The sequence below is a fragment of the Fundulus heteroclitus genome, chromosome 22, assembly GCF_011125445.2.
Source record: "Fundulus heteroclitus isolate FHET01 chromosome 22, MU-UCD_Fhet_4.1, whole genome shotgun sequence".
Classification (NCBI taxonomy): Eukaryota; Metazoa; Chordata; class Actinopteri; order Cyprinodontiformes; family Fundulidae; genus Fundulus; species Fundulus heteroclitus.
This window is the reverse complement of record NC_046382.1, coordinates 36,214,255-36,241,330: the sequence shown is the minus strand read 5'-3', so window position 1 is coordinate 36,241,330 and position 27,076 is coordinate 36,214,255. Positions and strand designations below refer to the sequence as shown.

Sequence of the window (27,076 nt, the reverse complement as noted above, 5' to 3'; positions counted from 1 at the left end):
GATCCCTCAGAAGGAGCTAAAGGATGTGGCTAGGGAGAAGGATGTCTGTGAGAATGTGGCATGTAGCACTGGTACACCAAAAGCCCCACTCGAGAGAAAAAAAAGACAACTATTATTTTAAAAGGGACATTTAGAAAGTATCTTGCGGTTCACTTTCAAAATGATGACTCACTGAGCTGTGCGAGTGAACCTGAAAGGTTCCCACACAGACACAGGAAGTTAGAGCGTGTTAACATTAGCAGCTGCTTTTAGGTTGACTAGTTTTGGTATAATCACAGCAGAAGAGTTTCACTTGACCCTGTGATGCTAAAATGTCTCGGCTCTAGTACCGATCCCCCCCGGCGAACGTTCTCTTGATAAACATCTCATCGTTCCCTCAGGAGAGAGAGAAGACAAAACACATTCCAGAGATGATTTCAAGAGCACATATCAGTAATGAACCTGAAAAGATCTGGGAAAGAATCCAGAAACTACATACGTATTTATTTATTTAATTATTGTTTTTTTTTATGTTGTTACATTTGAAAACAATGTGATTTTTTACTGCAGGAGGTGGGCCCAATCGGACTAAAAGAGGTTTTTCAAAATTCAGATTGAGAAAGTGGAGATAAATTGTTATTTGAAATTAAGTGGTTTAGGCAAAAAGAAGAAATTAGCAGTGCTGGATTTGTGCTCCAGAGCAGGTTAAATCAACACGTAGGAGGGTCGCACCCCCAAACCAATAACCACTTCTTCTCTCCATCCCTGAGGTAAACCATTACATGTAGCTATTTTTTAAACTTATCTTTGTCAATCTCTGACATGAAGATTAAGAACCAGTGTTGAGTATTTTTATGTTTCAATTACATCTTAGGTTAAAAGAACTTCCTTATTTATCATTAATTATAGACCAGGAGCAGTTTCTACTCACCTAAAAGGTTGCCTTGTGCCTGCGCCTTTATGATCATATCCACACCGTATCTAACAAAATATATAACAGCTTCCCACTTTTTAATTTTAACATTTTTTTTCCTTTGGGATTTTTTTGCGGCTCTAGTGGCTTGTTTTTTATGAAAGTAGGCTGACAGGAAGGGGGTGGAAGAATGGGAGAGACATGCGGCAAAGGACCGCGGGTCGGATTTGAACCCGGGTCGACTGCGTCGAGGACTAAGACCTCCGTATATGGAGCACGCCCCACTTTTTTAATTTCAAGAATATATTGCAAATTTCAAAAACTGTGCCCAAAATGGCACAAAACAGTATGGGTTCTGTCTGTTTGTCTTATTTTCAATCTAAACATGTATGACTTCTCAATTGCTTGTTGTGTGGACACCAAACTCCTAGATGTAAACAAGATCTCATAACAATCTATTGTGCTTATTTCCTTCTTTACAGCAAAAGTAAGAAGTTTTGTATGTAAACATCTGTTTTTTTTAATACGTTTTGAATTTATTTTTGGACATTTAAATCTCCTTTACTCAAGCTCAGAATAAATTACTCTCAAATTTCCACATCCACATCATCCTCCAGGACCTTTATGTAAGTTGATAACACGATTAGCACTTTAGGCATTGCACAAGTTGAGAAATGCCTTATAAAGTAGGAGTATGTATTATTTTGGAAAATAGACCCTCAGGCTTTAGAGGTTAAAGATAGTTGTCAGGATTCCTTTCTCTCTCATGGCAAAAATGGATCTAAAAATAAGTAAAATATTCTTAAAATTAGTGTATTTGTCCTTGATTTGAGCAGGTAAATAAGATTATCTGCCAATGGAATGAGTATTTTAACCCCTAAAATAAGATAATTAGACATCCTGCACTTGAAATAAGATGATGGAGATGAGTTGTTCCAATTTTAAGTGCAAAAATCGTATTCCATTGGCAAATCATCTTATTTACCTTCTTTTATTTATTTTTAGTTCCGTTTTTGCAGTGCTGCCTTCTGTGATCAGTTTCTTAATGTGACCATATGCATAATGAAATATGTCTGAACATGCGTTAATGATGAGGCTGAAACACCGGTCAGCAGTTTATTGAGACGTTCAGCTCTCCAGACAAGACAACTAAACGCCATGAAGCTGTAACACTTGAGTTTTAACACTTGTTTCACTTCTGAGCTATTTTTAAAAGCCACTGTTGACAATGGAGCGATGAGCTAGCCTCCTCTTACAACAAGGTGGAGGTGAAACAATTAGCAGCGCACAGAGATAACGCCATTGTTTAACGCGTTCAAACTGAAACCAGCTCTTCCGCAGCAGCACCTTCAAGAGCGTGTAACCGAGTTCAGCAGATGGTTGGGGGAGGGCAGAAACACCTCAGCTGCTTCTCCTACAAAAAAAGGTCTTAATCCCACAAACTAATACTTAGTAAGAAATGCACGCAGCTTTATCAGTGGATCTACACTACATAATGCGCTGCACTGTGTGTGTGTATAAATATGTAGACACACGTGAGTGCACATGGGGGTCTGGATAGAGCCGTTTAGCTGACTTGCCAGGAATTGATCGCTTGAGTATGGATCCAGACAGCGTAGGGAAAAAAGATTAATAGACGCGGCTGCTGCGACTCCCGCACCAAACACCAGAGCCAGAATGCTTCAGAGTCTTTTTGTCTACATTTCCGTTTAGGAATACAAGTTGTTTCCTTCATCTCCCCATTGCTTCTTTGGGCTGTAAGTTTTTTTTTTTTTAGGAAAGATTACAAACAAAAATCCACATTGCACCGTTTTCCTTTTTACAGCCATTTTTGTTTTTTTACACGCTGTTTGTAGACAGTGCGACGAGTCTGGTTGGTAGCGAGGTACATTCACAGCAGGAGCAAAAACAGAAATGAATTTTCAGAATCAACTCAAAACATGTTGATGCGAAAGTAATGTGAGGCAGTCGGCTGATCAGAAGGAAAGAACGTCATGTAAAGCCGAAGAGATAAATGACCAAAGAGTATATCCATAAAGGAATCACAACAAACGTTTTATTTATTTTTTTGCTTAACCTATGATTATGATTTCACCCACAATATGCGGTTGAAAGAATCTGAAGAACTGTGCCTTTTGATTATTAAAAACAGGGGGGGGAGATCACAAAACAAATCTCTTCTCCCATGGTTTTTATCCACCGTGTTGCGTGTTTGGGTGTGTGTACACAGTTTCTGAAGAGTGCGTCTGACGAAGCCCTGCAGGTCTGCATGACACTAAAGCCCGGCGTGGCCGCCTGCCAACTGCTGCTAAGCTACAGAGACACACAGCGCTGCAACAATCGCGCCGCAGCTCAGAGAGGCTGAGCTTGCAGGCTGAGGTCACAGACTGTAGCAGCGAGCTGCTGACAGCACAGATAGCGACTTCGCGCCTGCAGAGACCTTCATGGTGTCTCACCGCCACGCCAGCGGGCGCAGGTGACACCTGCCACTTCGACGGAGCTCGGCACCTGACTGGACCGCTCGTGCTGCACAGACGCGAGCCGCAGGAGGAAACACCTTGATTCGTGTCAGAAAGGAAGGAGCAGCTGCACCTCTGTTTATTGCATCACCATGCCAACCTGCAAACACGTCCAACTATCCTCTTCAGCACATACAGACAAACACTGCATTCAGTCCAGTTTCTTAACTGGATTGCGGTTTCTCGTCCAATGCTTTCATGCTAGCTTAAAAAGGCGTGCACGGCTTAAAATGTCACAAAATGAGTTCACGGACGGTGCTGCCTGGCGCGTAAAGCCAGGGTGAACGGAGGTTGTATGCAGTTTTAATTTTTAGAGAGAAAATGACATAAGATTCGCTGATCGGAGTTTTGCTACCCCTGCCTCCACTTCCAGCAGGGGTTTACTGACATTTTAAAACAGACTAAAATATTACGGTTATTTAAAACAAATTTTAGCATCTGATATTAGCACGGTTAACTGAGTTAGTGGCAATGGCAGCACTCAACAGATCTTAACGCTTAGCTTTGCAAAAGCCTTCCAACATAAGCCAATGCAGGATTCTCCATAAAAAGTCAGATACATGGATATTCTTTTTTGCTGTACTCAATATTCCTTCAATATTCCTGTTATCTGCTGGTGTCGTGTTCTCCTTCTTAATTAGCAGTCTGAATGAGTGGCTGACATACCTCGATAAAAATATTTTTTTAAAGAACTTCTTACAGTCTTTTAGCCTGTTCTGACGTCCCTTTAGGCTGATATAGAAAATGGGTCAGGTTTATGCCTACTTCCTTCAGTAACAACCTCCTCACCGAAGGCTGTCAGGCTCATCACCAGTCAGGGCGGGTCAACCTGGAAAAAATAAACTCAAGACAATTTCTTGATGTATTTCTAAGAATAATTCATTAAGATCCTAGAGAAAGAGCTCCTCTAATACAAACTCTTGCGCTGGTGAAACAGCAAAATCTGCGGTCTGTCATGCAGAAAACTTGTGGTTTACGCTTTTGGTTCAAGTGAAAATTAACGGAGCTGTACCGGCCCGTTGTAGTGAAGAGAGAGCTGAGCCAAAAGGCGAAGCTCTCGATTTACCGGTCGATCTACGTTCCTACCCTCATCTATGGTCACGAGCTTTGGGTCGTGACCGAAAGAACGAGATCCCGGATACAAGCGGCTGAAATGAGTTTTCTCCGTAGTGTGTCTGGGCTCTCCCTTAGAGATAGGGTGAGGAGCTCCTGGGAACGCCTTGGGATTCCTCTTGAGGAGCTGGCCCAAGTGGTGGGGAGAGGGACGTCTGGGCCTCCCTACTGAAGCTGCTACCCCCACGACCCGACCCCGGATAAGCGGAAGAAGACGGGTGGATGGATGGATGGATGGATGGATGGATGGATGGATGAAAATTAATTGTAAAATAAGCTTTAAACCAAATGTGATTGCTTTTTCAATATTGGGGGCTGTGATACTTGCTGGGGTTAACCCACATATAAAACTCAGCAAAACCTTTAAAGGTCAACAGTGGTGCAACGACTTTTAAACTATGTTTGGCACTAAAGTCACGCATAAATAAGAACAGCGTTTCTGGTATAAAACATGATCATCTACTATGACATTTAGTTTCAACAAGTGCGATTTGGTTTAGATTTTGTACCCGCGGTAATTTTATCATAGAAACAGAAAGACATCAAACTTCTTCAATGGAAAAAATAACTCATCTCTGATAAAAACCTTTAAAAAATAAATATGTCCACACCCAAAATCATTAATTTTAATTTTCACAACACGTTTGCAAGGAAAGGAAGAAACGACAGAAACGACAAGAACAATAGTTAGACGAGAAGCTCTCCAACATGGTTCTGGTCTTCATCGCTGAAACGTTTCCTCATGTTAAAGTGGGTCAGATGATTAATAAATAATTACAGATGTTCAGAGGTGATGATTTTAGTTTGGTGTACAGGGCATGCAGATAGATTCACGATGAAATGGGCTTGTCGCTGTGTAAAAACTACAAAACACAGGATGAGAATACTAAATATAACAATGTTTCTGATCTGCTTTGTTCAAACTTTAAAGTTATAATTTCGTGTACATAGTATTTCCTTTTAAATGCCACGAAGGTTGGAATTGATTCTACGGCTGGACCCAGCATCTGTCACTTACTTTAATCAAAGTTTCCAGCAAACTGCTTTCTGCAAACAAACAGCTTAACTGGAGCATCGGTGCCGTCTCCTAACCATCTGCAGAAACGCGCTGGTGATGAATTCATATACTTCAGTTTCAATACATCACTCAAGGAGCTACTGAAGTTCTGCGTGCTGCGCTGAAATCTGGCATTATTTAGCACAATCTAAGCTGAGGGCGGATGACGGTTGCGTAAAAAAAAAAAAAAAAAAAAAGCAGAAATCTGAAGGAGGAAAAAACAACAAGCTCATCTCCGGACTTGTGGCTGCTGTGATCTCTGTCAGAGCCCTTTATGAATAAGCCCAACAGATATCTAATCATCCCGGTATTGCTGGCTTTCACCACATCCTCAAAACACTGCGGCTCTAAGGCATCTCGCACCTTTTCATGTCACCGGCATGAGTCGCAGCGACACCGAGGCTCTGAAGCTCCCCAGCTGCTGAGCGCCAGAAAGCGCTTCAAAAGCTCACGGCAACCGCTTTCCCAAAACAGAAAGTCTGCGTCGGCCCTCCTCTGCAATCTTCTCATCTCTGCGTCCCACGACTGCCGCTTTGTTCCCGCTATTACGAGCCGTTGATAAGATAGGGCTTTTACTACATTTTTTTTCATCTTCTACGCAATATGAAGGGAAAGCGTCATATTCCCAGGCCCCCCTGCCCACAGCTCCCTTCAAGGCTGCTAACATGGCAATGAGGGACAGAACAGGACGTGAAAAACGCGCTCTCCGCCGCTACGCTACAGATCATGGGTCCGCAAAGGTCCGCGTGTCCGGGAAGGCCAACATGTGTTCTGCTGATGTGAGTCAGGGCGAACTGAAGGCAATCACAGAGCAAAGTGTAATGGAAAAAGGAGGAGAGAGAGCTGGAAGCAGAGGACGGAGCGGCCCGTTCCCGTCCAGATATGTCCAATCAGACTTCCAAACATTGTGTCTCTTCTGACCCAGCCGTCAGCAGCGACGGGCGGCTCTGAACAGCAGCATATAATGCTCTGGACGTCAGAACCGTGTGCGGGTCAGAAAGGAAATAGTTAGGCAGAGTTTATAAATGCTGAATGATTGGGAGCGCAGCCGGGAGTGTGTCTGAATATCCCATCTAACAACATGGAAATTCAAGGTTTTAGCGTGATTCAACAGGTCCTCTTACAGACTTGTTCTTTTGACAGCTGTTTAGGAGGCCGTGTTGCAGGAAGATGATAAATAAATATTTCAGGAATGATCTCACTGGCAGTTATTTTCTCCTGCCAGGATCTGGTAGTAAGAAAGTCTCACCCACATCAGCTTTTTGCGTTATATTAAAAAACACGAGACACGCTTTTTCCTGTCTCTCTAACAGCTTCATGGAGCCACATACGCGTTATGGTAATCAGAAATCTCAGTTTCAAAGATTCTTGATAATGTGTGTGACATTTTAGCATCTGGTATTAGTTTAAAATCTGCTTTCACTGAGATAGTAATAACATCATGTTAAGGATTGTTGCATCTGGGAAGGAAAAAGTGGGCATATGTGCTCTGCAGGCTTTGTAACAGGAATCAACAACCTTAACTGCCCTTTATGCCCACTTTGACTAAATATAATTGGCCTGCAGTTGCAAAACTTAGATGTGCCTTTATGATTCATAATTCATAAATTTCCTTTGTTTTAAAACTAAGAAGAAAAATTTGGACTTTTACAACGAAAGCATATACACATTTTTCCTGAGTTGCATGTTTAATAATTCTGAAAAATGTGTAATTTTTGCGTATCAAAAGACTGCATCATTATTGGCAAACGTTATTAGGAGCCACCGTGGAGTCCTAGAGACCCACAGGTGGCCCCGGAGCCACAGGCTGCAGATCCCTGATGTGACGTAAATATCCTGAAATCTAAAGTATATTAAATTTTATTCCCGTATTGTATTCTGGTATTGCAGCCTATTTAGACTGATTGTGGTTCAGATCCCTATTTGATTCTCATGAAATATGACGGACTGTAACCCTTAATCAAACCAATATTACTCCTGATAGATTACTTAACATCTGTAAATCTAAAAAAACAACAACAACTGTTTACACCAAACACATCGTAAATGATTAAAGGCGGTTTTCTTGAAATAAAATGGGAGACGCACACAAAAAAGACAAACAAAAATAAATTCAGCTAAATAAAATCTATTAACAAAAAGAAATATACTTAAAAATTGGAATTGAAAACCAAAATGTCTAAAACTAAAGAGGTCAAGCTAATACTTAAGGAAATTGCTGTCCCCCCCCCCCCCCCCACACACACACACACACATATTTTCCACACATTCAGAGGTTGAACAGATCATAAAAAGGCTCAATGTCAGGAAAAGGAGCGTGCTCAGCTGCCACCACCCGCTGAGAACGGACGTCACCCTAAACAAAAGCTCCCTTTTTTCAAAATCCCTCAGAAAGCAGCTCCAATCCACTTGAACCATGTCCCACTTGTAAAGTGCAAAAAGTGAGCCTGCTCATTATGGGAAAAAAGGCATTTCCACGTGCTTAACCTCACAACACTGAGAATTAAAAAAACTCTTTGGGGAAAAAAATAAACCCAGTGAGCAAAAGGTCACTGAAGTGAGACACACACTCGTTGTTTTCATTTGTTTGTTTTTTTTCTGTTAATAACTCTATCCAATAACCTGGAGGTCATTATTTGCAGATTTCTAGTGAAGGAGAAGAAAATAACCTAATGTGATTAAATAAACTTATTTACCATAAATATGTATGATGATGTCAAAATGATTATTAGAGCAGAAATGAATGAACAAACATATCTACGCTGTCAGGTTTAGTTTGAGAATGAAATCAGACCTAAATGGGCAGGTCAGACCTTCACAAAAACCAATAATTGGAGCCGACTTCAAAAACATCAACTGCTTCATTACTTTGCTGAGCTTTTCCTGTTCGACGACTTTTCTACAGTAACATTAACAGTCTTTCGTTCTCTGGAAAAAGAACCAGAGGTTTAAACTAACTTTTCCCGTTTGCCAGTTTTAAAGCTGCAAAATAGTTTAATTAGTGAGGGGATATTTAGATAAAACAGCTTTGCAAACGACTACAAAGAGACCCAATGCTCACAACTTAAATGGTGGCGTAACCATCTATAATTAACTTAAAATACCTCCAATTAAAGCTTCTTTTTTTTTGTTGTTCAGAGGAGAGGAGCTCCAAGTGAAGCGAGCCCATCCTACGTCAGCGCCCCGAATCAAAAACCTCAACTTCCTGCGTCAAGCAGCAGCCGATCCCAGTGTGCCGCCTTTCAAATTCTGGACGTGTTATAGCTGCTGCCTTAAAGCGCAGAGCTGGCATTGTCGTCATTGATGGTTAGTTAGACTTAAAAACTAACTCATGTTCTCAAGTAAAGCAGAAAATATGTGATTTTTTTTTTTATTTGTGATCAGAGAATAAACTTTAATCTGTAGCAACAAAACTAAACCTACAACAGACTGTTGCCAAATGTTGAATATTATATAGAACGTTATGCAAATGGAAGAGGACAAAGCTGTTTCTATGAATGTGGGAGACAGACGTCTGTGTGAGGACTTGGAATAGAAGGCTTCCTACAATTTCTTGGAATAGGTTTAGCTATTTTTCCAAAAGGACTTGAATATGGAGCACTATGCAGCGCATCATGCTAACGGCCTACGCCGTCTGACCACAAACCTCATGCTTGGTGTTGGTCTTTCAAACAGTTTAACTCTAACAACACTTGAGTTGCAAACCCTACAATTAACCGTTGGGCAGTTTCTTCCCATTTCAGCGTGGGAGGCGGTACACACTGCAAACAAGAAGAGAGTTTTAGATACAATGCACGTGTGTAAGGATTTGTGTTGATGCAAGCTAGATTTCCAACTCTCTGGGTCTTGTGTCTGTGGGTAGGGTTGCAGCACTGGGTCAGGGGAGAGGGATTGTTTTACACATTTGGTAGATTAGACTCCTGATGCCTCGGAAACTGATCCATGAGGTGGGTCTGACAAACCTGAAGCCGGATCCTCTTTCCCCCCCTTTTTTTTTTACCTTCCATTTTGTCTTCTTGATTTAGCTCACTCAGTCAATGACTTCATTTTCCCCCGAGACACGGAGAAAGGATGAGTGTCAGGGCCTGTTGTCTGGATACAGGCCTTGACATTAGCATTTATTTTATTATTATTATTTATGAGAATAAAGAGTCATGCTACTTTTTTATGTTGTTTTAGTTTTACTACTCTATTTTTTTATGCAGTCATTCCAAGCGATTTAAGCTGAAAATCTTAGAGGTGTCGTTAGAAAAGTCCAGAGACGCACCGGTCATGTGGCCATATATGGGAGCTGAGAAGTCCCACCATTTAAAATGTAAAAAATGTATGATGTCATTTGAAATAGCTTTTTTGAGTTTGATAAAAGTCAGATAAGTCAGAACTGTGCTTTAATGCATATATGGTGATAATCTTTAATGCCTTCATGTTTTGTTTAAACTGCGCATCTCATTCAAAGAAGACGAAATACATGTTTTTCTCCTTAAGTGTTGTGAATCTATAGGAAGGAAATTAAAATCTGACAAAATCGGTATTAGCGAGGGAAAGCCTGATAGGTGCAGCTTCACAAAAGGCTCGGGATATTCTGACTTAAAGGAAAAATGTATCCTTTTATTTATTTATTTTAACTGAAAAACAAGTATTCCTACTGCTGCTACAGGAAACAATAATAATTTTATACTAGTATAATGTACTTACAACAACCATATATTTATGGCTATTTCAATAAAGGTATAGAATAAAGTAGTAGTTTCCCAATTCTCATTTTCTTTTTTTATATATATATTTTTATCTTTTATTAAACTGAAAAAATAGACCTTTTTCAAGTTCTTCATAGATTAAAACGGGTAGAAGAGCTGATATTCGCTGCTTGATTAGTCGTGCTATCTGCTCTGATAGCCAGAGCTGCTGCTCGTAGTTCACCAGCTGTATATTTATAAAGCGGTGCCTGAATAAGAGCGGCGGCTGTGAGCCAGCTGACTGTCAGTGCACAGCAACAGGTGAGGGAGCTGCAGCTTTGCTTTACTCTGTACGTAACATTTTAGTAGCTTTTAAAACCGGTTCTATTTAAATCCTCTGTATATCTTAATAGTGGTAATTGGCAAGTGTCTTTTCACCCCTGGATTTATTTTAGTAGGATTTTCCAGGCAGAAATGATCACAATTATAAAAAAAAAAAAAAAAAAGCCTGTTACTTTGTCACATGCTTGCTGCTGGCTGTTTCTTCAACACTAAAATGTGTGAGAACACTATTTTTTTTATGAGCTACTGTGATGAAGTGTTTGACACAGTAGCAGCTCGTTCTGCCAGAAAGAAAAGGTATATATGGAACGAAACTCAAAGAATGAAAGAAAAGGACCTCTTTTACCATGTAGCATTTGTTTTTTTTTGTTTTTGGTATTATGGAGATATATGACCTTCACTTTCTGGTATGTTGCGCACGTTATCCAAAAGGACAATGATGCTGGCGATAAAGAATAAAGAAATGATGACCCTTTTTCAGCTCTTACCATCAGAACAGGTGGTTCTCTGCCAAACCGAACATTTCAAATCTGTTTCTGGCAAACATCTTGTGTTAATTCTTCATCCTGCTCACGGTTTCTTTTACTGGTGTGAATTGGATCTCAGAAGCAAGGCTGCAACACCTCCTACATTTTTAAAATCCAATTTTCCTCATCTTTGCATATAGAGATGTTTTATGGGTTCGGCTGTCTTTAAATAGGGACAGTCTTAAATCCACAGAGACACGATCAGACTCATTTTCACTCCCACATCAGATGTACAGTCTTAGGGTGAGCTGGTACAGTATACAGCAGTTTCTGATCCAAAGAAACCTTAGATCGGCAGAGCAATTTATGAAGAAAACGTGCTTGCTCATGCAGGGTTACAGAAAATAAATGGAGCGTGAATTAAACTCCTGAAGGTCCGCCTGGTGTACACAGACTGATAAGACTTAATTAGGGACACAAATCTAAGTGTGAAGTCCTGACGTGTTGCTGTGCAGCAGCAAGAAATGAAAAACTGATTTAAAAAACATCATCATTTTTAGATTATCGTCACATGATTCTGAAAGCCTAACCCTAAAGCCAACATTTCTCCCTGGAGCTCAGTCTGCTCAGAGGTGATTTACGCCGAGCCAGCGTGTCGATGCACACAGGAAGTCCCAATTCCCTGCCCACTCTCGGACACGCTCTCTCCTCTCATCCTCACTGGTCCCCGGAGGTGGTCTCTACTGTGCCTCTGAATGTGCGGCTATAAGAGGTCTTCTATTTGCACTGCGATAGACACAGAGATCAGCTACATAAGTCTGATTAGACATGGGTTGAAAGAGAAGAGGAAATGTGGACCGACAGGGATCAACATTAGTTTTGGAGAACACTGGAGACTAAACGGGACGTTTCACAGTGCCTCGAGATTTTTCTTCTTACTATAGGCTTAAAATATTAAACACTGACAATGCAACACAACTAATACTTTATAATGATCAAAAAGATAATCTGTTAAAACTAGTAAAAGTGTAGTCCTCATTCGCACTATAACAGGGTGGTGGTGGGGTGGGGGGATTACATAGAGATGCGGACAAGGGTGATTCTGACCCGATTAACAAACATCAAAACTTGATTATCTTGTGTTTATGGTGAAGAAAAGAAAATCATTTAGAAAACATCTGTCATATGCCAGATGTGTGAAATTAAGAGCAAATCTCTTTTCAGGACGAACTAGATTACAGGTTTTGACCCAGAATTGGAAGGAAAACAGCGGATGTTTCCTGCCACGGGAAACCAGAACTTCATTAAAACAGCGATGCTAAAGATTCTGACTAAGTCAGAAAAGGTGAAGCTAATTACGAAGCTCATTCCAACTATAACCGCAAAAGATCTCTGACCATCAAGAGTCGTTGAGAATCATTGTTTTAGCGATATGGATTGGTCTTTAGATACAACATTCCACCTTAAAGATACTTCACTGAAACACAGAACCACGCGCACTGCAATGATACCAAAACAAAGTGAGGGGAGCGCAAGCTAATAAAATGACTATCCCTCGTGATGCGTCAAAAGCTACTCCCACATAATCTTAACTGTTAATGTTCATTTTCTCGTGTGCTGCGTGTTGTCGGCTCCAAAGAGCAGCGACCAATATACACTCAATGACCGAGCTACTTTCTACTAGCAATGCATTAGACCCATTTCTCTGTATTCTGTGCTTTCAAACACTTTAGCAACATGTCGCTATAGTGTTAGCTAGCTTCGCTAGCACTGTGTGTAAAAGACTTAATGAGATACAAATAGTCAAAAATACCAATAAACTGTTCCTTTTATTGCAACCATTGCAAACTTTCACACGCAGGGCGCCCATATTGGAAATTGAGGACAGATTTGGTCCTGAAACTTTCTTCCCATTCATCATCCCTACTTTCTGTATGTTTTCATTGTTTTCTCGACTTCAAACTTGGAAATTTCAAATTTTGATAAAAAAAATAGAATTAAATCACATCCTTGCAGAGTTTTTGTTTTGTTTTTATAACAAAAACTGAACTCTTGTTAAAATACTGAGGTGCTTCTTATAGTAAAAAGCTTGAGAACTATCAGTCTACTGAATGTCAGAAAACATAAAATACATATCAAAGCAGCTTCTAGCATTCATGATGGTGTCCTATGTCTAGACTTTATATTCTACCATGAGAAGCCGCTTAAAGTCTAAAGGACAATTCATTAACCGCCACATGCACAAATCTGTCAACAGTGGACTGATGCCGTTCTGTCTGAAAGTTGAGCAAAGCTGTTACTCATCAGAAAGTCAAATGCCATAAATGTAAAAGTTAATAAAATGGTTGATTTCAGGGAAATGAGTGATGCACATCCTGTTCGCTCATGATGGTAAGCACATGTTCTCCACAAGGGCAACTAAGAATTCAATTAGCCTTACATCATTTGTCATGTTTATGCGTTGAGGGGCTAAATTCCCCGACTTTAATGAAAACATAGTTTTACAGGAAATCCACAGTCAGTGGAATCAGGGCTCTTTGGGACAGCCATTAGGCCACACCAGGGATCTCATAAACTCCCAGAAACAAGAAAAACATATCTACACATGCTATTGCCAAAACAGTTACTCTATGCGCTGTACAAATGTTTCAAACCGCCTTTCCTTTCAATGTATTTCCTTCCAAAGAATCAAACCTGGGTATTATTAAGAAATGTCCTCAGTACATTTTCATGATTTCTGAAGGTCTTTCAAAGTTATTATTTTCTCTGTGCATCAATATGAGACCAAAGTGCTCGGTGCGCGCTGAAGATGTGAGGAAAGTGGACAAGTTAAGGGCAAGTGTCAGGCCTGAAATGAGCTTTCTCTAGCACATAAACAGGATCTGAAAAATACGTTTTAAAAGGAAAAACCAGCAGAGACTCAAAGGTTCATCAAACTTTTATACTCTGTATTTTTTCAGAGATTCTGTTGAATAAATGGGAACACAATTTGGGCTTTGTGAAAAGCTGCTTGTAACAAAGTGCCTAAAGATAGTATTTAAAATCAGTTCACACTAGTTTATCCTTGGTGTTTAGGAGCCCTTGTGTATCTGAATAGGTCAGAGTTAAAAGCCATAAGCAAAAAAACAATCCTCTGAAAAGGGTCAGAAAATTAAGGGAAAAGCAGCCAGAGTCCAAGGACAAAAAACGTTAAAAAGACCTTTCAGAAGAAGAAACATTAAAACGGACCCAGTTGGGCCAGATTCCAGGAACTTGACCCCTGGAAGCGTTGCCACAACAATATTCTCGTCAACTGTGAACCACTAGACATGAAATATGTCGAGCAGGTCAGGAGAAGGACTTGGACATTAGGAACAAGGTGAGGAATGTAAACCCGAGCCGCAGCGCTGAAAGCTGATGTGAAGGTTGTAACAGTGGCATCAAAAGCTGCCTGGAGTCTTATAGCCCAGAGTAACCCATCGGTGCTGCTCTGAAATAGACATCTTTAACCTCAACTTAATTCAACCAGGACAAGGCCTTTCCCAACGCTCAGTGTCACTAGTCTTATCTCCACCCACCAGTCCTAAAAAGACAGACTGGAGTCAGACCCTTTGGCGCCAAATTCCTGCTGGGCATTAAATTAACTCTTCATAACAAACTACCGGTTGCTCTGGAGCCACCGTGGCACTGGCATCTCCACAGTGTCCAGGATCATGAACAGGACACCACCAAGACAGGGTTCCCTGTTAGAGGAGGTGGGTGTTCAACTTCAGACTGAGGGAAAGCTGAGTGGATGAGAGCAGATGTCAGAGGCTAAATTAGTGGAGCAAAGAGGTGAATCTGACTCGTGACTAATGTCATCTAATTATTTCCTTTCCTCCGCTTCGGAAAGAGTTATTAAAAACATTTGTGGTTCTATTTCTGTTTCTCTATGAATAACGTTGTAGATATTTGGAAGAGAAGCACAAAAAAAACACAATACAAGTTTATTCCATAAAACAAAGTAAACTATTCATCATGCTGGCATACTCCCTGCACCTTTCTCTACTGTCAGGAAAAAATAGACACAAAGCTCATTGTGAGAATAAACAACATCTGGGAAACAATCTCCAAGCCATATGGAGCACCAAACCAAACACAATACAATGCTGTGATGAGAAGGCCTGACTCTTAAGTCTCCGCTCTAATTCATCCCAAAGGTGTTCTGTGGGCTGAAGTCAGGACTCTGTGCCGGCCAGTCAAGGTCATCCACACCAAACTCTCTCATCCATGTCTTTATGGACCTCGCTTTGTGCTCTGGTTCACAGTCATGCTGGAAGAGGAACGGCCATCACCAAATTTTACACGTGGCACAGTCAGATGAGTACCGTTCTCCTGGCAACCGCCAAACCCAGACTCGTTCATCAGATTACCAGATGGAGAACCGTGATTCGTCAGTCCAGAGAACGTGTCTCCACTGCTCTAGAGTCTAGTGGCGGCGTGCTTTACACCACTGCATCTGACGCTTTGCTTTGCACTTAGTGATGTATGGCTTGGATGAAGCTGCTTGGCCACAGAGACCAATTCCATGAAGCTCTCTACTCTCTGCTCTTTAGCTAACCTGAAGACGACATGGAGTTTGGAGGTCTGTAGCGTTTGATTCTGCAGAAAGTTGGTGACCTCTACGCACCATGCACTTCAGCATCCACTGCCTCTGCTCGTTCAGTTTACGCAAGTTAACGCTGCGTGGCTGAGCTGCTGTCGTTCCCAGTTGTTTCCACTTTGTTATAAAACCACTGACAGCTCACTGTAGAATATTTAGGAGTGAGGAAATTTCACTAGTAGACTTGTTGCAAAAGTGACATCCGGTCACAGAACCACGCTGGAGTCCACTGAGCTCCTGAGAGTGACCCATTATTTCACAAATGATTGTGGAAACAGTCTGCATGGCTTGGTGTTTGATTGTGAACCTGTGACCAATTATACACTGTACTGTCAAAAGTATCCACTAATCCATCCAAATAATCTAAATCAGGTGTTCCAATCACTTCCGTGGCCACATATGCGTTTTACATTGTGTTTGAAGCCATAGAATAATAAATTCTTCCTTGTTTAAAATATGTGATTATTCATATATGTATATATATTTTTTTCCATTTTTTCTTAAATACTGTTTATACATTACATTACATCAGTGTTGTTGGAGCTCAGGGGACATTTTAAAACTTGAAGCTTCATTACTTAAAAGCCGATAATGACTTTCCAGCCTGATTTTGTTCATGTTTTGGGTTTATGTTTGTGTTAAAGGCAGATGAGGGTGGCAGCTCGCAGCTTGTGAACCCTGGTTGGTCTTGGTTGGGTTCGACTCTGGTTGCACTTTATTCTTCTTGTTGTGTGCCAAATATTTCCAACAAAGGAAAAACCGTTTTTAAAAATCACAGTGATGGATTTTACTTTACATTCTTGAGCTGCAATTCCATTTACCAAAACCCCTTGACCATTAGCACAGATACCGTGATGTTTGGACTAAATGGAACAGAGGGAGAAGGGGGTTCATGGAGAAAATGTGAGCATTTATAGTTCATGTCTGGATATAACCCAAAGATGAGACGCAATTTACTCTAAATGTTTCAGAGAGAGTGAGTCTTTTGTAACGTGTCCATCTTGTAACAAAGAGTTTCTGATTGCAGTTTCCGGGGCTGGTTTCCCTAGTCGGTTCTTTGAAAGAACGACCCACTGGTTTTCCTGAGAGCTGCGCCTGGAGGAGACGATCTGATGACAGACGGCAGGGCGGGTTGGTGTTCGAATTACAGCCTCATCAATGATTCAGAAGGCAGAACGCAGACTGCTGTATACTGTACACATACAACTAATGGTCTTGTTGGACATGACGAAAAGAAGCAAGGTCTTGGATCGGCACAAGCAAAAATCATAACACTGTTACAGCGCAGAAGAAGCGCCCAGGTGCCTGTAAGTTGCATGCCTTCAGACCCTGGTGCATGTCGTGAACATTGCAATGGTGAGCGTGAAAAATCTCTGACTTCGAAGGCTTATTTTCTCCAGTCTTATAGATGCGAATCAAGCATCAACTTACAGTGAGTGGCTGCATGTTGCAAAGCTTCTCTAACAAATATCAATAACATGGGATGCTTGAGTTTACACATGATACAAGCACATATATGTCCCACAGCACCGCTTACAAGGCCAAGCGTCATCTTTAGACAGTTTAAAATATGCACTATGACCGGCCTGAAAGCAAGCGGCAGCGCTGTGTGTGAGAGTCTGTTCTTACAGTCTGACAAACCTTTCTAAATACAGATTCATTGATTCTCTGCACAGTTCTTAGTGTTTTATGGTTGAAATCACTGAAACAGACACCCGTGATACCCCTTTGCTGTCTCTTAGGAAAAGCTTGAGATGATATTGTGTATTAGATGGATGTGACAGTGATTGCTGTGTTCTTCTACTACTCTGCTTTGTTTCACCTCGACATTTAGCCAATTCTCATCGGTCTGAGAGATTCAAGAGGACACATTCAACTGTGTTGAATAATATACCCTATTTATAGCTGAAGTTGAAAAAAATGGGATAGCTGTTGTGTCTTTCTACCCTATTTGGATACATTTTATATATGTTTCTAACAATATAAAAACATTTAAGCAATATAAAATGCATGAAGCATCTTGCTGAAGTTATTTAAGCCAAATGGACCAACCTTACTATTCAGGAATAGGGTATTGCAACTTTTTCTTTAAAAAACATTTATTATTTTAAATGATACAAGCAACCATCAGTTTTATCTGTAATTAGATAACTTTTCTTCCCAGAGATTTGACCTATAACTAACTACTCTTACAGTTACGTCATTGTTTTTCTGTCATTTCCTTTCACTAGGTCATGGGAAGAATGGGCAAGTTCATTTTGGTGAGGAAGTTTAATTTTATCTTGCATTGAGATTTTTTTTTTAAGAAGGTCAGATACATCAGCCCCAGCAGGACTTTTTCAGCTTACTTGGTTCTGTAGTCTTCACTGACAGAAAGTCCTGCCATTTGATCCTCAGCATAGTTGACTCGAAACTCCGAACTAGCTTGCTTTGCTACACAAAACTAATCATTCAGCTCTTTTCTGATTAAACCATTCAAGCTACAAAAAGATTGGCTACAAAAAGGCCATGAAACTCTCAAGCTGACTGAAGCCCAATTAACGGGTTAGGTTGGAATTTTTGACGTGAGGTTCTCTGAAGTTATTTTCAGAAATAGCTACCTTAAAGCTAGAGTCTGCGATTTTTCCGGAAGTTTCCTCAAGTCCGTTTTGAATACATGCGCAAGACCGTCTTACATCGCTCTTCCGCTCTTCAGGGGGATCGCATGAAATAAATCTCCCAAATCCACTCTGGTCTTATTTCTTTCTACTGAGGTCTTCCTCTTCTTCTCATAAACAAGAATGCAGTTTGCTTCTTTTGATTCTCAGCCATGTTCAAAGTCTACAGTGAGAGCAGCAGAGCTACAGAAAACGGCTAACCGCTAGCCTAGCCACTAAGCTAACCAGATACATAAACACCAGAAGTGCACATGTGCAGCCAGCAAGCAGAGACCAGGAAGAAAAGAGCACGGACACTGGTGTTTTGTGAACGCGTCAGAATGATTTAAATGTGGGACAACCAATAGATAAGGCGATACTCCCTGAACTTGAACACCAGAGGGGGAGAGTATACAACGTCTATGGGTGAGAGCAGCAATAAAACTCTGACAAATCCATGCCCTTCGGATTGAACGGCAGAGATTGGTTATAGTTTTTACACTGCAGCGTGCAGCTCCCACAGAGATTGATTTTAAAGCTCCTTTTTGTGAATACATAATGTATTTACTACTTTCAGGATGGACCATTTTACCCAGTACAACAAAAAGTGTTTCTGAACAGGATTACCAACTATAGCTTTAAATGTAGTAAACTGATGTCCTTTAACATTACGGGTTTTGAAAATATAAACAGCTAAAGTGTAGAGAATATTATGCCACAATTTAGCAGTTTAAAACAACTCAAACCGAAAGTGTTCATATGTGTGGACATAATGCTATGTTAGTGACCCATAATTAATTGTTTTCAGGCTAGAGATGATATTAAGATATTTTAAAGAAGTTTATAGTTCACCAGGTATTCAGAAAGGCTTCCAAAGTTTTTCTTTTTGGCTCCCTGCTTTTAGAAATGATCAACCTAAACAACTGGCAAGCTTTACAAAACAACATATGATAAGCAGCATCTGAAAGTCATGCCTTTATCAAACATAGGAAAAGAAATCCAGGTAGGGTCTGACACAGGACCCAAGAGGGGCATCATTTCTCTGTAGATAATATGTTGATAAGTTTTCACCTTATTGCTCCTTGGGATTGTGATTCTTGGTTTGAACAAATTGCATCTTTCTGACAGGCTACTACTTAAATTTCCAAACCTCCAATTTAGCGTTGGTTCTTTTCTGAGTTACAAACACAAGTAACACTAATTGATCCCTTTGAGCGTGTTTATGTTTGGATTACTCATAGGTCAGAGATGGTAGTTTAACAAATGGGTCTAGCGCTGCATTGAAATTAAGTTAAAAGGCAGCCAAAGTACAAAGGAAAACTTTGAAAGACATCCAAGATGCCTGAAGAACTATTGATCAGGACCACTTTAAAGGATTACAGAAAACTCTGAGAGTGAATGCAAAATATTTCAACTAAGATGAATGACTTCATTCTCCGTTTACTAAGTTTTAGTGGGACTTAGTCCCCGTTTACATGACAACAATCCATTGAAAAAGGGGTTTATTTCCCATTCCTGTTAACACATTTAGACGACAACGTTCTAATTGCAATCTCTGTCTACAGAGCAACAGAAGAGACCTGAAATTGGTGTAATTCCCTCTTATTGCCACTAGTCGATGCTATGTTCTTTGAAACTCAAAATTTGCATGTGTACAAAAATCTGTTTTCTGGGCTGGACATCTATTGTTGTCATGTTAATGAAAAGTACAAACACAACCAAACTGTTCCATTTTCATGAAAAGTTGTGTAAACAGGGCCTTAAAATGAACCTTTGCTTTAATAATCTGTTTGCATATATCATCTCTGAAGAACTTTCAGCCCCCTTTACTCTGACACCACTAAACACAATTCAGTGCAACCAATTGTTTTGGAAATCCTCTAGTAAATATGGTACACCCTTGTGTAATTTACTCTCGGTATAAACCCAGCTGTTTCCAAGGTTTGTTAGACAACACTAGAGTACAAAGAGCATTATGGATATCCACCTATCTGACTCAGCAAGGAGAACATTAAGCAGAGAAGCACCCAAAAGGACGATCACAACTCTGGAGGAGCTGCCGAGATTAAGACTTAACAAGTCATATACTGAACTGAAAATTAGTAAAATAAAAAAAAATAAAAAAAAAAAACAGCCAATACCCATGTTTCCATCCAATAGTCATGCAAATTTTGAGCGAACCTTTAAAATGTTGCAGAAAAGAAAATGCAAATTAGGCATGTTTCCATCTACTGGTTTGGAGGGAATTAACCAGGCTACACAAAACGTAATTTAGTCAGAAGTTGACATTATGCAAGACTGTAATAAACAGGAGGTAGAAGTTGCAAACTAGCATGGAGCACACATCTGAGAAAAAAAGGAGAGAGATTTGAAGAAACATGCTGCTATCCGGGAAGTCGTAATTATTCTTTCATGTCAGCTAGCGTTGATGTTACTTGCAGTCCTGAAACGTATAGAAAGAAATGCAATTCTGTCCATGTAATGGAAATATCCGCGAGGACATTGACAGCGGAAACAGCTGATCTGTCATGTGAGGTAAATATTTGCTACATCAGAACTTATTCTGCAAATGTGTTTCCATCTCCGGTTTTGTGCATTAACTCTTCTTCGCTAAATCCAAAAACCACCTCAAGTGAGCGTAAAAACTGTTTACGAGTTATTTCAAATTTGACCGTTTCCCTCAACCTTTTTTAAGGTGATACTTAAAAATGTGAATAAAAAAAACATTGATGGAAACACAGCTAATGTCCTAAGAAACTTTCCTCCTGAAAGCCTGGAGAAATATTGATCACTACTATATTAAAATATTACACGAAACTCCTTGGAATCCTTGGAAGCTAAATGATAAGAGCCATTCTCTGAGCATTTGCTTGGTTGACTAATTTATGGGTTTGTTTAGGCATTACAGCTCAGTGTCTTTGTGCATTAGCAGAAGCAGCAGCACTCAGCGGGGAAGCCACAACGTCAACAAGCTCCACACTCAACCAATCTGTGTGAGAGACTGATTAGCAGCGTTCACTCAAGCTCATTTGACACAGGAAGGTTGGGGAGAGAGGCAGGAAATGGTTATCGAGCATGATCACAGGGGCTTTGAGAAATGCAGGCCGTGCCTAAGAAAATGTGTCTGCACATTTGGTTTTTTTTTGTTTTTTTTTTTTTGGGAGCTAAATACCACTAGGCCATTCTAACATACAGCGAAACAAGGAAACCACAGAGATGACATCTCAACGATCTCACAACCTTATTTTGCACAACCTGAGCAGCACTGTCTCAGCTGTTTCTGTAGAAAACAAAATCTGATGATTCGAATAGAAAGTGAGGGTCCCCACAGAAACAGTTTGAGTCTGAAAAGAAAAAAAAAAGGCTGATTTTCTATCCAAATCTGTCTTACATAAGCCGGATAACTTGCTCCTTAAATAACCTACAGGTAAAACCTTTTATCTTTAGATATTTTGACCTGAGCTGTGCTAAAAATATACCAAATTAGCATCTGCAGTGTGAGGAATGCATCCTATCCAATAGTAACATCGCGCTGTATGCAAATAAGCAAAATAAGGCATGGAAAGAAACAGGAGACTAATATGTAAGGTTTAGCATCTGCATAGTTTTGCATAGATTACTATTTTGTCCATGTTTAAATGATGTTCTTGTTGACACATATAGTGTCTAGCACATTTAGTGGCACTCCTTAAAATAAACCCCATTTCCGAATGCAGCAGCATAATGTCACAGTAAAAAAAATGGAAGAAAATCCCGCCTTCAATTTGGGTACATTTATTCAGCAGGGGGAAAAAGTCATCGATTTTAAATTATTGTTTTGGACAAAATCCTAATCATTGGCACCCATTCTGTAAATACTTGGTACTGCCAGCAGGGGTGCCTTCTGCAAACGGGCCAGCACTTGGTTTTTCTCTGAGAACATTTCACAAAGTTGGAGGATTCAGCGAGAAGAATCTGACCGTTCTTCTAAGCACAACCTCTCTGGATCGACTCCCCTGGGTTTCCTGTAGGATTTCAGTCTGGCAACCGTGGTTATCTTGAAATAAAGTTTATTTTGTGTCTATTGACGCATTTCTGCTCTGATTAAAACCATACATTTAGTATGATTACCTCGCTAAAAGACCCACTCACAGACTGTTAGAATCTCCTGATTTTTTTTTTAAAGAAATCAGGATGCCATGTGCTGCAGCGATGTCACTGGGGCCTTCGGAGGAGAAAAAAGGCCCACAGCATCACAGATCCTCGACATCTGATCACGGGCGGCGTTAATTTATCCCTTTCTCTACGTTTTCTGTTGAACAGAAATTATATTTTGTGTCTGGGGGAATATTTTCCTCTTTCTTTTCAGGGCTTATAAAGTCAGATAAAGGCACCCGCTCTCCCTGAAGCATCCAGCTGAGCCCCCCCCCCCCCACATCACTGAACCATCTCGCGAATGTTTAGTCAGAGAACGTACAGTACAGGGAGTTACAACACAGGGAGAACATGAGGAGGCTCCTGGAGCGACGTTATGGAAAAAGGACTGGTGGTTTAATGGTCCCCCCCCCCCCAACCCTCCCACCCCTGACTCCTCTTTCCTTCACCACCTTGAACAGAAACAAGGCTATAAAGTCGTGCCCACCGTCTGACCCACTTTCCATGACAGACGTAATCTCCCCCTGCACAAACTTCAGCCTGCTCCCCGGCCCGGCGGAGAGTAAAGCCGGGCCGGGCCGGGCGCAGCGAGCCAAGCTTCTCTAAACTCAGCGGGAGAAAAGCTGCTGCTCAGCTGCGTGCACGATTACAACCAGCGCTCCGACAAGCAGCCTCAGAGCGCAGGCACATGCACACCCAGAGATTACTGCAAAACCCTCGCACAACAAACGCCACCTAAATCAGTTCAGCAACAAAAAAAATACGACCCTGCAACTCTTTACTGTTGCTTTAACATGTGTTCTTTTAAAAAACAGTAGAGGTTATTGCTCACTTTACACAATTTACAGGGAAAATGACCCGCTATCAGCTGCTGCGGCCCAGTGCACGCACATCAAGTCTGTCATCGTAGCTGAATGCGGAGACCAAAAAGCTCTTTGACGAGCGCGTATGAGCGCTACAGTCCACGATAACGTCACTACCACGCAAGGCGCTGGCTCCAGGGCGTGGATGTAAAGATCAAAAACCTGATTAGGTTTCACGTAATGGTCCATTCTTTTATGTACCTGGAACTTCCAACAGGTTGCTTTTAATCCACCGAGTAGATGTTTTTCATAACTGTCAGTGAACGAAGAACGCGCCGACAGAAACACAGCAGACACCAAATGGTTCATCTTCATAGGATTCTGTAGACGGAGAAAGCTGATCCCGCGTTTCATCCGTCTGAGCGGGGATTCAGCAAATGTAGCTGAATCTGGTCTGCATCTTGGTCTCATCTGACCACAGCACCTCCCTTCCACATGCCTGCCCCGTCCCTATGGCCTGTGGTAAACCTAAAACAGGACTTCATCTGGCTTTCTTTAAACTATTTCAGTAGTGCAAGACTAATAGTTACCTTGTCGACAGCTTCTACCACCTGAGCCGTGGAGTTTTGCAGCTCTTCCAGAGTGGCCAACGACCTCTTGGCCTCTGAGTGCGACGCTCCTTACCGAGCTTGAGAGTTTTCTGTCACTAAATCCTAATAAAGTGCAATAAATTTTGAAGTTGTAATTGGACAAAGCTGAAACGTTAAATGTATTGAAATAAAACTGACTAAATGGGAGAAGGAATGTGTTTTTTTTTTTTTTTTCTCGTGGCCAGTTCGGACCATGTCAGGACCGGGAGGCTCGTCTGTGTCCCAACAGACAGGGTTACTAAGGATACAGGGCAGCGTTGAGCCTCCATTGGGACATCCAAGCTCTCCCTCCCTCTGAACGCCCGCACTGACACCACCGACTCGAGTTTCCTCCCTGAAATTGAGACTCCCCGCACCGACCATGGAGGCGATCCGCAAAGAGGCCTGCGGGAAACACGCCCTCCCAAAAATGTGCAAACGTGTGTTTGAGCAACACCTACACAACAGACATCGGGACCTGAGCCCGTCGCCCTTAAAATTCTCATTAGATGAAATGCTAAACTTCTGCAAAAAAAAAAATTAAATAAACTCCGCTCAACTTCCTTCATCTTTCAAAGAAGCATCACTAGATTCCCTGTGCAGCCTTTTTATTCAGAGCTCTGCAGATAATTTCTCCCCCAATGCAACGCAAACCTTTATCAGGATGTGTTCTGCAACATGCATCTTTTCTTTTTAACCCAAATTACTTCAAAAGAAGTTATCAGATAACCACTGCATCCTCCTGTGTACAATGCTCTGAGCACGCACTGACATCCTACAGCTACTTTACTTCGGTCGCCCTAATTGCTTCATTGAAATTCAGTGCTGGATAAAGGGGTAGCACCAATATTTTATGCAATCCTAGACGAGTAAACAATCAGCTTCATAACAAGCAGGCAATCCAAATACAACACGGCCCTCCTTCTTGGAAGGTCTACCAGCTTCAGTCACAAACCAGGACAGACTGAAGCAGGCTGAGGGAAGCATTTGCTTTGGTTCCTGCAGAAGGTTCACAGATCGCCCGGTGCAAAGGATGCATATATGGCGCAAACCCGGCCAATAACATAAACATATAAAAGCTTCACCTCTGCAAAAAAATAAAATAAAAATTATATATATATATATATATATATATATATATATATTTAAAAAGCACCAATCAAAGCAGGTGCATGCTCATGCATGCGTCTCTGTGGAGAAAACACTTATCAGAGGCGAGTTGTTTGCAGCTGCAGCGCTGCCTGATGACTTCCCAGCAGAGTGATAGGACATTACCAAATGAGGTAAGAGGCTGGCTGGACAAAGCAGGTGACGCTCAGAAAACACAGAGGGATAAACGGGTCGCTCCTACACCGCCGCGCCTGTTATCTTTACCAGGATAATTCAGCGTATACTTACTGCGATACGGATGATGAAGTCCTTGGCGCTCCGAAGGAGATTTCACATTAATTTCTCCGCCTATCTGAGCTCGTTAGCCAGAAATTATAAACCACGTAATAAAAAAAAAAGCGGAAGGCAATGTTTTATTATTATAATATATATAATTATTATTTGTTGGCCTCTCTTCGCAGTAAAAATGAGCGAAGCTTTGGAGAAATGTGCGCCCGCGGTGCGTTATGTTAGAGAGCAGCCTCTCCGTGTTGCGCTGTCCTTTGTTGTGAGCATCTCAACGTAAACACAGAGCGGAGTCGTTCTCTGCCTCTGTGAGCGTGCGCATCAGGAGGACAGCCCGGCAAAGGATGCTGGGAGCTGTAGTATTCTAAGCTCAGCAAGGCAACCAGGCTGCCGCCGCGTTCAGGGACACCAGGAACTCGGAATCTGTGCTTGCCAGGGAGAAAACTAAATTATTATAAGATTTATAGAGCTAGAGTTGGTTTGATCATCCACAGATACCTTCACGTGTTATGTGTTGTTTTTGTGTGTTTTTTTTTCTTTTAAGGTTTTAACTTATCTCTACGTTTGAAACACTGAAATTATAAGATTTGCAGCATGGCCTGTTATCGGCCAAATTATACATTAAAAAAACCTTTATTTAACTTTATTTGATTTTTAGACAATTATTCTCCAAATTCCTACTTTTAAGGGGACACAAATATACCATTTCCCTCATCCTTCCACAGGTTTGCCACATTCGAATTTTGGCCCATTTGCCCTGATAGAACTGGTGTAACCGAGTAAGGTTTTGTTGGCCTAATTTGTCACACATCTTTTTAGCCCTGCAAATTTTCTATGGACTGTAGGCATTTTTGATGACCTCTCCATTTATTGTTCGAATAGCCACTATGTAAATAATTCATGTTGGCATGATTAGAGCATTACCCAGTTGGGAAACCCATTTGGGTCAAAGCTTTAACTCACTGGCTGTCTTGAGATGTTGGTTCAGTATTTCTACTTAATATTCTTTAATATTTAAACAAATGAACGTGGCATCTTCAGGCATCTGGAAGCTCTACCCAAAGATGAATCAGACTTGTGAATGTCCAGAATTCTCTTCTTCAGCAAAGTGATGTTTCGCGGCTCCTCCTTCCTTGTGCAGGGTGTGAGTGACTGTCCTCTGGTTATCTGTCCAGACAGCAGTCTTCCTGAGGACTGTGTTCAGGAAACCTCTGTAGGGTTATTTGGCTCATTAGGGTGGGACACCATAAGTTTCCAATATTTAACGTTTTCACAATATTTAAATTTTCTGAGACACTGTCTGTGAGCCATTATCATCCAAACTACAAGAAACAAAGCCTGGACGCATTTCACTCTACAGTATGCGTGATGAATCTATACAACTTATCAGTTTCACTTTCTGAAACCAGTGACAAAAATATTGTGCATTTTCGTGAAATTCAGATTTTTTTTAGATGTAGCTGCAGGTGTAGAAATATACCAGCATGTGGTCGGATACAGAAACACAGTGATACGTATCTGGCACTCTAGGAAGTTTATCTTTGGCTCCACGAGGAACTATATGTTATTTTTGTTTTGTTTTTTTCTGCTTTTTTGTGTTTCCAGCGTAGGTGAGAAAGGATACGAAATTATATAGGAAGAGAAGCTATGTGGACAACTGCCTACCTGCCTGAGTGAGCAAAACAAGCCCAAATCATTACCCCTCCACACCATGCATGACAGCTGGTGTTTGTGCTACTGTGCCTCTTTGGTTTGGTTGCATCCGTCTAAAGAAGACTGTTGCAGAAGTGTT

The 27,076-nt window shown here is 41.1% G+C and overlaps 1 protein-coding gene across 1 annotated transcript in view; it reads right to left on the bottom strand.

The window, feature by feature from the left end:
• The window catches only part of peli1b (pellino E3 ubiquitin protein ligase 1b), a 51,427-nt gene extending 25,863 nt beyond the window's left edge, over positions 1 to 25,564 (bottom strand). Inside the window, exon 1 of the mRNA XM_012872831.3 lies at positions 25,288 to 25,564. The gene's annotated coding sequence lies outside the window, so the exon portion shown is untranslated. The remainder of the gene's footprint in view (positions 1 to 25,287) is intronic.
• Positions 25,565 to 27,076: the final 1,512 nt, after the last annotated feature.